This window comes from Chionomys nivalis (assembly GCF_950005125.1).
Source record: "Chionomys nivalis chromosome 23 unlocalized genomic scaffold, mChiNiv1.1 SUPER_23_unloc_1, whole genome shotgun sequence".
Taxonomy (NCBI): domain Eukaryota; kingdom Metazoa; phylum Chordata; class Mammalia; order Rodentia; family Cricetidae; genus Chionomys; species Chionomys nivalis.
In genome coordinates, this window is record NW_026646869.1 from 428,687 (window position 1) to 440,485 (window position 11,799).

The following is an 11,799-nucleotide window of genomic DNA, read 5'->3' on the forward strand; positions in this document are numbered from 1 at the left end:
GTGGCTCACAGCCATCTATAATGAGATCTGGTGCCCTCTTCTGGCCTGCAGACACACATGGAAGGAATGTTGCATACATATTAAAAAAAAATAAGTCTTAAAAAAAACAAATAGAAAAGAAGAAAAGAAAGAACCGGGTTTGGAAAGATGGTTCAGCAGTTACAGCGCAGCTCTTGCAGAGGACCCAGGTTTGATTCCTAGCACACACAGCAAATGCTCACAATTGCCTGTAGCTCCAGCTCCAGGGGGTCCAGCACCTCTGGCTTCTGCTGGTTCCTGTGCTCATGTTCAGACTCACAATTACACAAACACAATTTTGTATATACACACCCACTTTTAAAAATGATAATGATAAGTCCTTTTTTTTTTTTTTTTTTTTGGTTTTTCTAATCAGTGTTTCTCTGTGTAGCTTTGGACCTGTCCTGGAACTCACTGTAGACAAGGCTGGCCTCAGACTCACAGAAATCCACCTATGTCTGCCTCCCAAGTGCTGGGATTAAAGGTGTGTGCCACCACCGCCTGAATGATAATAATAAATCGAAGCAAGAGAAAGGAGTGTAATGGTTAATTCTTATGTCGACTTGGCCAGGCTATGGAGCCCAGTTGTTTGGTCATATATTAGTCTAGAACATTTCTTTGACAGTAATTTTACATATGATTAACATTTAGAATCAGTACACTTTGAAGCAGATTGTTTTCCATACTGCGAGTGGGCATCACCCAATCAGCTGAAGGCTTTAAGAACAGAGACCAGAACACCCTGAAGAGGAACAAATCCTTCCACAAAACGGAAGCACACAGAAGTTACCTATTTTACTAGCCTGTCCTGTCCTGCAGATTTTGGACTGGGGACAATAATATTAACTCTTACCCAAGTTTGTCTATGAGTTTCAGAGGAGATGTGAGAGGTTTTTTTTTGTTTGGTTGGTTTGGTTTGGTTTTGGTGTTTGAGATAGGATTTCTCTGTGTAGACTTGGAACCTGTCCTGGAACTCACTCTGTAGACCAGAGGCCTTGAACTCACAGAGATCCCTTTGTCTCTGCTTCTCAAGTGCTGGGATTAAAGGCGTGCACCACCGCGGCCCAGCTGAGAGCCAATTTCTTAACTTTAGTCACTATTCCTTTAGAGAGAGAGAGAGAGAATGTGTGTGTGTGTTGCGTGTGTGCATGCACATGTGTGTGTGTGTAATAAAGAACAATCTGGTCTTTGTTCCAGATTCTTAGTACAAACTCCCCAAACCCCTATAACTCTGTGAGCATTGAGGGCGTCTGCTCCGTTAATGAGATGGAAATGTGGATTTGCTTCTGTTTTAATTGAGGAAGCTGGAACAATCACCATTCTAAAATCTAATTAAGACCTGACCACTCAATATATTTATGCAAAGTTGCATAAGTACCAAACAAAATATTAGCAAACTGAATCTAATAAATCTAATTAAAGTGTTGGATCCAACATTACAAATGAATTATACATTTCCTAGGAATTCACAGTGGATTTATTATCTTACATTCTCATGCAACTCGGTACATTGATTGAACAAACAAGAAAAAATATGACCATCTAAATAGAGGCAGGAAATATACTTAATACTTAGCACTCAGTATGAAGAGATTAAATTTAAAATTTTAGAAGATTTTTTTAATTAACACCAATTCTTGCTAAAATTTCCTTGATTTGATAAAGAATATTTGAAAAGCTACAGAAAACATTATACATAACTGGTGAATTACAGAAAACTTTCCTTGACTTAATAAGAGATAGATGCCCACAACACACTGCTCCTGAATATTGTACTGGAAGTCATATTCATAAATGAAGGCAAGGAGAACAAAATCATAAATAAGAACTGGAAAATAGGTAATAAAACTCTTGTTATTTACACATAACATGATTTAGAGTATTTTCCTTCTGGAGAATAGATTCAAAGTGAGAAACTTAACAGGGTCTAAGCAGATCATTATGGAAAGATGTTGTATTTGGGGGTTTCAGCATCATTTAGAAAATGGTATTTACAAAGGGCAGCAGTGGCACGTATCTTTAATGCAAGCTCTCAGGAAACAGGAGCAGGTGGATCTCTGTGAGTAGGCCAGCCTGGTCTACAGAGTGACAAAGTGAGTTCCAGGGCAGCCTGGGCTACACTGAGAAACCCTGTCTTAACCCCCTCCCCCGAAAGAAAGGTGGTGGACTGCTTGCCTAGCACACCAGACCCCAGATTTGATCCCTAGCACTAAAAATACATAAAAAGATAGATATAGGCGATGGAGGATAGATGACAGATAGATAGATAGATAGATAGATAGATAGATAGATAGATAGATAGATAGATAGATGATAGATATGATAGATGATAGATAGATAGATAGATAGATAGATAGATAGCCATACCAGAGTAGACAATATGTGCCTCCTGATGAGTATCATGACCTATGAAGTATGTTCTCTTTTCTCAACAGAAAACAAATTCCTCCTGGTTCTAGTTCATGTTGAGTTGCAAAAAATAGAATATTTGTCATCAGCCTATCTATGAAGGAAGGGGTTTAGTTGGCCTCATGGTTCCAGAAGTCTAAGAGCCTAATGCTAGCTTGTCCTTAGTATGCGTGACGTCTTTGTATAGCTTCAACTCACAGCAGAAGCAGAGGAGCTGGTGGGTGTATGGGGAAGACAAAATGGATCCGACTTCTATGGCAGCTAACCCAGTCCTCAGAGAGTAAGGAGCCCCGCCTGGGAGACCCTACCCAGTCTGCAAAGAATGGCATGAATCTCTCCTGAAGGTCACACTTGGCAACCCTGATCCCCTGGAAGATGCATATATTTCTACATGAGTTTTGGAAAAATCCCAACTCACAGGAAGTACAAGAGGCAGCAAAATGTATCAAATCACAACATGGATGGGTTTTTAAATAATTTTTCCTAATTCAAAAATATTTTATACATGCATACAATAAAATATAATCATACCCACCCCTCCCCACTCCAACTTCCCCCATATACCCCACAACATATCCAACTCCCAACCTCATGTCTGCTTTTTTTTTTAATAACCCACTAAATCCAAATAGCATCATCCTCATGTGCGTGGCTGCACAGCACGGGTATTTGATCAACAAAATGTTGACTGTAAAATCTAGACAAATGTCCCTTTTATCCAATACTTAAATAAAACTATTAAAAGAAAAGAAAAGATTAGAATAAAGAAGCATTCTGGCAAGAAACCTGGCTCTAGAGAAATTCCCAGGAATCCGCATGGATGACCCCATCTAAGACACTAAGCAATAGTGGAGAGGGTGCCTGAACTGGCCTTGTCCTGTAGTCAGACTGATGACTATCTTAAATATCACCATAGAACCTTCGTCCAGCAACTGATGCAAGCAGAGGCAGAGACCCACAGCAGAGCACTGGGCTGAGCTCCCAAAGTCTAGTCGAAGAGTGGGAGGAGTGAGAATACAAGCAAAGAGGTCAAGGCCATGATGGGGTTACCCACTGAAACAGCTTGCCTGAGCTAATGGGAACCCACCAACTCTGACCTGATGGCGAGGGAACCAGCATAGGACCCAACTAGGCCCTCTGAATGTGGTGACAGTTGTATGACTGGGGCACTGCGGGGCCACTGACAGTGAGACCAGGATTTATCCCAACTGCCTGTACTGGCTTTTGGAGCCCACTCTCTTTGGAGGGATACCTTGCTCAGTCTAGATATAGTGGGGAGGGCGTTGGTCCTGACTCAAAGCAATGTGCTAGACTTTGTGGACTCCTCTCTGAGGAGTGAGTGGGGGGAGGTGGAGGAAAAGGGAGGAGAGGAGGGAGTGAGAACTGGGATTGGTATGTAAAATGAGAAACGAAAGTTTTTACTAAATAAATAAATAAATAGAGACATACTGTTGCCAGGCGGTGGTGACACACAGCTTTAATCCCAGCACTCGAGAGACAGAGGCAGGCAGATTTCTGTGAGTTCGAGGCCAGCCTGATCTACAGAAAGATCTCCAGGACATTCAGGATTACATAGACAAACTGTGCCTTGAAGAACCAAAAGGAAAAAAAAAAAAACTAAAACAGACAAACAAAAATCAAGGAAAAAATGCACCAGAAATGTAGTCATTGCTTTGCCTGGAATGAGCAATGACCTGAATTTGATCAACACTAACATACACACAGACACCCAGATGCTCACATGCTCACACACACATTCACACCCACACCCACACACACTTACACACAAATTCACACAAACAAAAAATGCACAAATGACTTGAATAGGCAGTTTACAAAGGAGAATTTCCAAACGACTAATAAACCTGAGATGTTGTTCAATGTTATTAATATCGGGGGGCAGGGTGGGGGATGCACGTGAAACCACAGTGCAATACCACACACTCACTGGAGTGACTCAATAAAGAGGTGGGCGTGCCAAGTCTGGGAAAGATGACAGGACTGTAGGAGAGCCAGCTGCTCATGGTCTGCTAAGAGGATCAGACTCAGAAGAGGCGTGATCTACTGATGTTTCAAACACATGAACAATGTACTCAGACAATCCCTCTCCCACTGGAAATAGAAACTCCCCAACCAAGCGGCACTTGCAATTCACTCCCTGAGACCTTCTTTGTCTTGTCATATGGTTATAAATCTTTCTTTGTAAGACAAGCTCACTCTACCATCTGCCTCCCATCCATGCGATGGACAATATCCACACCACTCTTACCACATTCTTTTCCCTCACTTCCCCAGAGTTAAGTCACATGAATGCTCCATTTCAGCTAGAACTCCTAGACAGCACTTCCTCTATAACTAGTAATTCTTCCTCAGTGTCTATTTGATAACAGATCCTGAAGCTACCGAAGCTACTTCTTTCTTCTTTTTTTTCTCCTCCCCTTTGACTTCTCCTCCTTGTCGTCGTCTTCTTCTTCTTCTTCCTCTTCTCCTTCCCCCTCCTCCTCTTTCTCCTCCTCCTCTTCTCCCTCCTCCCCCTTTCTTCCCCTCCTCTTCCCGCTCCTCCTCCCCCCCTCCTCCCCTTCCTCCTTCCCCTCCTCCTCCCCCCTCCTCACGCCCCCCTCGTCCCCCGTCGTCGTCGTCCTCCTCCTCCTCCTCACCCTCCTCCTCCTGCTCCCCCTCCTCGCCTACTTGTCCTTGTCATCCTCCTCCTCACCCTCCTCCCACCTCCTCCCCCTCTTCTTCTTCTTCTTCTTCTTCTTCTTCTTCTTCTTCTTCTTCCTCCTCCTCCTCCTCCTCCTTCTTCTTCTTCTCCTTCTTCTTCTGCTTCTTCTTCATCTTCTCCTTCCCCCTCCTCCTCTTTCTCCTCCCCCTCTTCCTCCTCCTCTTCCCCCTCTTCCTCCCCCCTCCTTACTCGCCCTCCTCCTCCCCCCTCTTCATCCCCCTTTCCCCTCCTCCTCCTCCCCCTCATCCTCCTTGTCATCCTCCTCCTCGTCATCCTCCTCACCCTCCTCCTCCTCCTCCTCCCCCCTCCTCACCAGCCTCCCCCCTTGTCCGCCCTCGTCCTCCTCGTTGTCGTCATCCTCCTCCTCACCCTCCTCCTCTACTCCTCCTCCTCCTCTACTCGTCCTCCTCCTCCTCCTCCTCCTCCTCCTCCTCCTCCTCCTCCTCCTCCTCTTCTTCTTCTTCTTCTTCTTCTTCTTCTTCTTCTTCTTCATTTTTTGAGACAGAATCTCTGTTCAGTCCTGGCTGTCCTGGAACTCACTATATAGACCAGGCTGGTCTTGAAATCAGAGAGATCCTCCTGCCTCTCCCTCCCAAGTGTTGGGACTAAAGGTATGCACCACCATACCCATCCTAGGGCTTCTTGAAGTGAATTAAGAGAAAGACAAGGCAGGTAGTGCTGGCTAATGCCCTTAGTCTCAGCACTTGGGAGACAGAGGCTAAAGAATCTCTGTGAGTTCAAGGCCAACCTGGTCTACAGAAATCAGGAGAGCCAGGGCTACACAGAGAAACCTTGTCTTGAAAAATCAAAAGAAAAAGAAAAAAGAGGAAGCATCTATTAGTAATGTCTCAACTCCCTTCTGCCCTCCATCCAGGTCCTCCTATGGCCCAGAGGACGGGCATTCAGACAAACCTATAGGACATCAGCATGGGGAGAAGTGACTAGAGAAAGAGTGGTTATCACGTACCTCTGTCTTGGCTGCCACCTGGCCCTGGTTCTGATACCTAGAAAACAGTATCCATGCAACACAAACTAAAAAACCAAGTAACATAAGGCTGAGATTCGCTGGCAGTGGGGCAGCCAGGCCCCACATCAGCGCCATTCCTCAAGCCTATGCCCCCTCTCAGCTACAGCTTCTGCCTTTATACTGAGATTCCATGACATCACAATAGGCCCTGCCAGGGAAAGCCAGGCTGTGGGCACGCCCAGGTACCAGCTGCTGCCCTTCCCTGTGTCTGCCCGTGGCTCTGAGAGCTCTGATATCTAAAGCTCATCTGTGAATCTCCTAGGGTTCAGCTAGGCAGACTTGTCATTAAGGGGGGCGTGATGAGGCAGACTTTCAAAGGTCTTCCCAAATGACTTGTTCTGACTCACATTTTCTTTGGAGCCGGTCACTGGTCACTGTCAAGTTTGGACTGGGTCTATGGCCATAAATTGCAAACTGCAGGTTAGAACACAGACCCAAGTGGAATCTAAGAGAGCTGGGGTAGATCAAGTGGAACCCCTCAGGGACTTGGAGGTGCTTGGTTCTCTAGGTTTACAGGTCTCCATATTTCCTAGTTGCTGTTGTCCTGACACACATCACACTGAGCAGTGGCCTTAAGAGAGGATCGACGGTCTCATTGCCCAGCTCGGTCCTTATGCCACCCATCACTCCATCTTCCCTAGAGTCACGGCAGTGCAAACAAGACTGATGTGATCACTGATAAAGAAAATGCTTTTCTTCCTCTAGAACACTAACGGACTACTGCCTAGTAGGCACCGTTTTAGGAGACTAGGTCTTTTCCCCACAGGGTCTTCCGTCTATAGGGGCAGCGCAATTACTATTCTTGGGAAGCCCACTAAAAAAAGAATAAATATGGAGTGCGTGCTTTATGAAGCGCTGTGCAACTCCTACAAGGATTTTAATCATCAAGAACTCTGCCCTGCACCCTGAGCACCGGGCAGGTGCTAGCCACGTAGCATGGATGGATGTACACCGGGGTAAACCAGCCTGGAGTCCTGGGAAATAATTAGCAATGAAACATCCCTTCGGGTTCTTAAAACATTTGTGTGCAGTTCAACAGGAACCCTTAAAGATTTGCTTTTCTTACTATTTTAAATTGTGTGTGTATGCGTATGCACGAATGAGTGCAGGTGCTATGGAAAGGGGCCGAGAGGGAATCTGCAGGGACAGGTGTTTGAGAACCACACAACATGGGTGCTGGGTACTGAACTTGAGTCTGCAAGAGCAGCCTTCATTCCCCACCTCTGGGCCACCTCCGGCCTAACAAGGAGCTTTTAGGCCCTGTCATTTAGATTATGATGTCAGTAAGTCCCTTGAGGGTTCAGGGGGGGGAATTTTTTTTTTTTTTTTTGATTTTCGAGACAGGGTTTCTCCGTAGCTTTTTGGTTCCTGTCCTGGAACTAGCTCTTCTAGACCAGGCTGGCCTCGAACTCACAGAGATCTGGCTGCCTCTGCTTCCCGAGTGCTGGGATTAAAGGTGTGCGCCACCACCGCCCGGCCAGGGGGGGGAATTTTATCCCATAGTGAGGCATTAAGAGAGTAGGAACTTAATTCAACTACATAAATAGCTGTTAATTATTAAATAAAATAATGTTTACTATTTTATCTAATATTTTTACTTAACATTTTTGATACAGGACCCAATTGGGCCTCAAGTTCTCTATGTAGCCAATGCTGGTCTTGAACTTCTTCCTTTTTTAAATTTTATTTTAAATTTTTTTAAATTTATTTTACATATTAACCCCAGTTTCCCTTCCCTTCTTTCCTCCACTCCCATCCCCTCCCCTGCAACTCCCTTCTATCCCCTTTTCCAACTACTCCTTCTCTAGAAAGGGAAGGCCTCCCATGGGCTTGAACAAAGTATAGAACATCAAGGTGAGGTAGCACTGAGCTCTTCCCCCTGCATAAAGGCTGGGAAAAGTAATCCAGCATGGGGAACGGGTCCCCAAAAGCCAGCTAAGGGCCAGGGCCAGGTCCTGATCTCACTGCTAGGAGCCTTACAAACATACCAAGCTACACAATGGTCACACGCACGCAGAGGGCCTAGGTCGGGTCCTGAACTTCTTGGTCTTTCTGCCACCACCATCCCAGTGCTGGAAGGGCAACCTAAGCACCATTAGCCTGACTTCAACTATGGTGTTTAAAAATGGGGCCTTTCAGGGGAGATTAAGCATAAAATTAAGCAAGTGGAGCCCCCATGGCCGAAGACTGCTAACCCTAGAAGGGGAAGAGATGAAAATGGAATACGTACACACATGTGCTCCCTATCTCTTGCCATGTGACAACCCTCTCTGTTCCACATCTAGACTTCACCAGCAAAAGGTCACCAGACGTGGCCTTTCAACACTGCTTCAACTCAGAACCAAGATAAACTTCTTTTCTTGATTAAGTAACCTCCTAGTCTGTACAGAAAAGCTATCCTCTCTTTCTTAATTGCTTAGCCAGTCTCTATATGTCCATTCGGCCCACTTGCATAGTGTCTATGGCTGCTTTCATGTCACTTTGTCACAGGAAAGTAGCTGTGCTGAAGGACTAGGTAGCAGCGTAGGAAACCTTTACATGCCTTTAGGAAATATCTTTTCCGCCAGTGCTGAGAGTTTCAGACCAGGGACTCATAGACGCTGGCCAAGGAACCGACTACTAAGCTACCCCTAGTGAATGCCTTTTTACAAAGCACATTTATCACTTGTCTCTTTAGTGTGTGTGTGTGTGTGTGAGAGAGAGAGAGAGAGAGAGAGAGAGAGAGGGGAGAGAGAGAGAGAGAGAGAGAGAGAGAGAGAGAGAGAGAGAGAGAGGTGTTTGTGAATTCTTGACTGTGGCTTGACTCCTACATACGGAGGTCAGAGGGCAACTTGATAAAGTCAACTCTCTCCTTATCTCCAAATATATATTTTTTAGATTTAGTTCTTTTTATGTGTTTTGTCTGCTTGTATGTGTCTGTACCACATGTGTGTCTGGTGCCCAAGGAGGTCAGAAAGGGGCATCAAATTTCTTGGAACTGGAGTTTGAGATGGTTGTGAGGTGCCTGTGGGCGCTGGGAACTGAACCTAGGTCCTCTGCAAGAACAAGAAGTGCTCTCAACCACTGAGCCAGCTCTTCATCCCTGCACTCTTCCCCTTCTGAGAATCAAACTCAGGTCACCAGGCTTGGAAGTCAGGGCCTTTACCTGCTGAGTCATCTCACCAGCCCTGGGTATCTTTTACAGTGTGCTATACACACTAATCAGAGTGTTAAATCAATCAAACATTTATTCTATTATACATGATTCAGGGTTCTTAGACCATTTAAACTCATTTAGCCTTTCCCATGCATAACATGCTATTATAGTCAGGACTGCGGCTGTTTGTCTGTTTGTTTTGTAAAGCCCCGCCCACCCTAAAACTCTCTGTAGACCAGGCTGGCTTTGAACTCAGGGATCCTCCTGCCTCTGTATCCGAGTGCTGGGATTAAATCATGCACCACCACTGCCTGGCAGGAATTCTACTTTTTATTTTGGAGTAATCACAAAAGCTGTAATAAATGGATAGTAAACCACATTTACCCTTGCTCCTCTATCCTTAACACCTTTTTTAAAATTTATTTTATGTATATGGATATTTTGCCTCCATATATGTCTGTTACCACATGTGTACCCAAGAGAGTCAGAAGAGGACATCAGATCTCCTGGAACTGGAGTTACAGACAGTTGTGAGCTACCATATGGGTGCTGGGACTCAGCCTAGGTCCTCTGCAAGAGCAGCCAGTGATCTTAAAAACTGAACCATCTCTCCAAACTCACTCTTCTGTTTGTTTGTTTGTTTGCTTGCTTGCTTTAGTCTTTGTTGTTGCTATTTGGGACAGGGTTTCTCTGTGTATCAGTGCTGGCTGTCCTGGAACTCACTCTGTAGACCGGGCTGGCTTTGAATTTACAGAGATCCAACTGCCTCTACCTCCTGGGTGTTGTGATTAAAGCCGTGCACCAACACTGCCCAACCCCAGCCCCACTCTAAATATCTTATAAAACTTTAGTACACTTGTCAACGCCATGAGATAAACCTGGAAGGTGGAGGCAGGAGGATCCAGAATCTAAGGTTATCCTTGGCTATACTGCAAATTCAAAGCAAACTTGAGCTACATAAATCCTATCTCAAAAAATAAAATAAAAACACTGGCGTATTTACTATTAACTGAGCCTCAGCCTTCACTTGGATGTCATGTTTTCCCACCGATGCTCAGGATCCAACCTGAAGATGCCAGGCTACAAAATATCCAGAGGTCACCAGACTTTCAGTAAATATTTTCAGCTAATTTTTGTCCAATTTAATTTGTTGTTGTTGTTTATGTGGAATGCAGCTCTGGCAGACCTTGAACTCCTTCCTGTGAGCCTTGCAGGTCTAGACTTCTGGACTCTGCCAGTGGCCTGTGAGGAGTAGTTAGCATGTGCGCATGGGCGTGACAGGATACCACAGAAACTATAAAACAGGCAGTTTGCCAGCTCTGAGACAGAACACAGACCCCAGAGAGAGAAGCCTACTTTCCACTAGCCAGAAGTCTAGTCCAAAAAGAAGGCAGGAGCTGGTTTGTTGAGGACAGGAATGGCACCCGCATGGGCCACTGCCCTGCTGACCAAGTTCTGAGCTTTGCTTAGTCCCTTCCTGAGAAAGGCTATCGTACCATTTCACAGATGAGCAAACCATCTGTGGAGGAGAAAGAGTGGCTGCCCAAGGTCCCTCTAGAGCTAAACGGCAGACATGAGACTGGAATCATCATGACCGTTCTGGCACTTAGAAATAAAATGATTTGTCAGGGTACCCTCCCCAAAGCAGACACGTGGGGTGGGACCTTTGCAGGTCAAGGTCCCAGGACAGAGTTCCCAGGAAAAGGTCTACAGAAAGCACAAAGGGGGAGCAGGCTTGGGAGAGTTCACGACAGGAGCAGGCTTGATCTTACCTTTGTATTTCCCAGGGAGCACTTTGTCAGAGGTAAAGGTCATGGAGTTGACCTTGACAGAGAGCTGGAGGCTGCGTTTCTCACCCTGGCGGCTCAGTGACTGCAGGGTCACCAACAGGTCACCGCACGTATCTAGAGAGAAGACCCGAGAACCTCACAGGACTGCCACAGCAAACCCTGCCGAGATTCTGAGTGCTTATCCTGAGCAATAAGCCCTGGAGGCAAGTTCAGAAAGAACGCCTGGGAGCCCCCAAGAGCAGTTCTGGCCCACTTCCTCCATGACAGTACAATGACCCAGTTCTCAGTCACCCCAAGACAGGGGAGGGTTAGTAACTTGCTCCAGGTCACAGTCCTTGGAATCTAACCAGAATCAGCAGCAACACTGAGGAAACTGCATTTAAACCCCTTATAGACGCCAAGAGGGGCAGTATGCCCATTTTACAAAGTGAAAGTCTCAGGCCTGCCGGGAGTCGTGGTGCACGCCTACAAACCTAGCATTTGGGAGCTGAAGGCAAGAAAGTTAAGATCATTCTAAGATGGGCTGGAGCGATGGCTCAGCAGTTAAGAGTATACTTCCAGAGGTCCTGAGTTTAATCCCCAGCAACCACATGGTAGGATCTGGTGCCCTCTTCTGGCCTGCAAGAACACATGCAGGCAGAACACTATATACATAATAAATGAACCTTTCAGAAAAAATAGCATTAAAAAAAAAAAA

The 11,799-nt window shown here is 45.5% G+C and overlaps 1 protein-coding gene across 1 annotated transcript in view; it reads right to left on the reverse strand.

Moving 5' to 3' along the window:
- The window catches only part of LOC130869022 (uncharacterized), a 37,029-nt gene extending 25,810 nt beyond the window's left edge, over positions 1-11,219 (reverse strand). The window contains exon 1 of the mRNA XM_057761135.1: positions 11,085-11,219. The gene's annotated coding sequence lies outside the window, so the exon portion shown is untranslated. The remainder of the gene's footprint in view (positions 1-11,084) is intronic.
- Between the last annotated feature and the right edge of the window lie 580 nt (positions 11,220-11,799).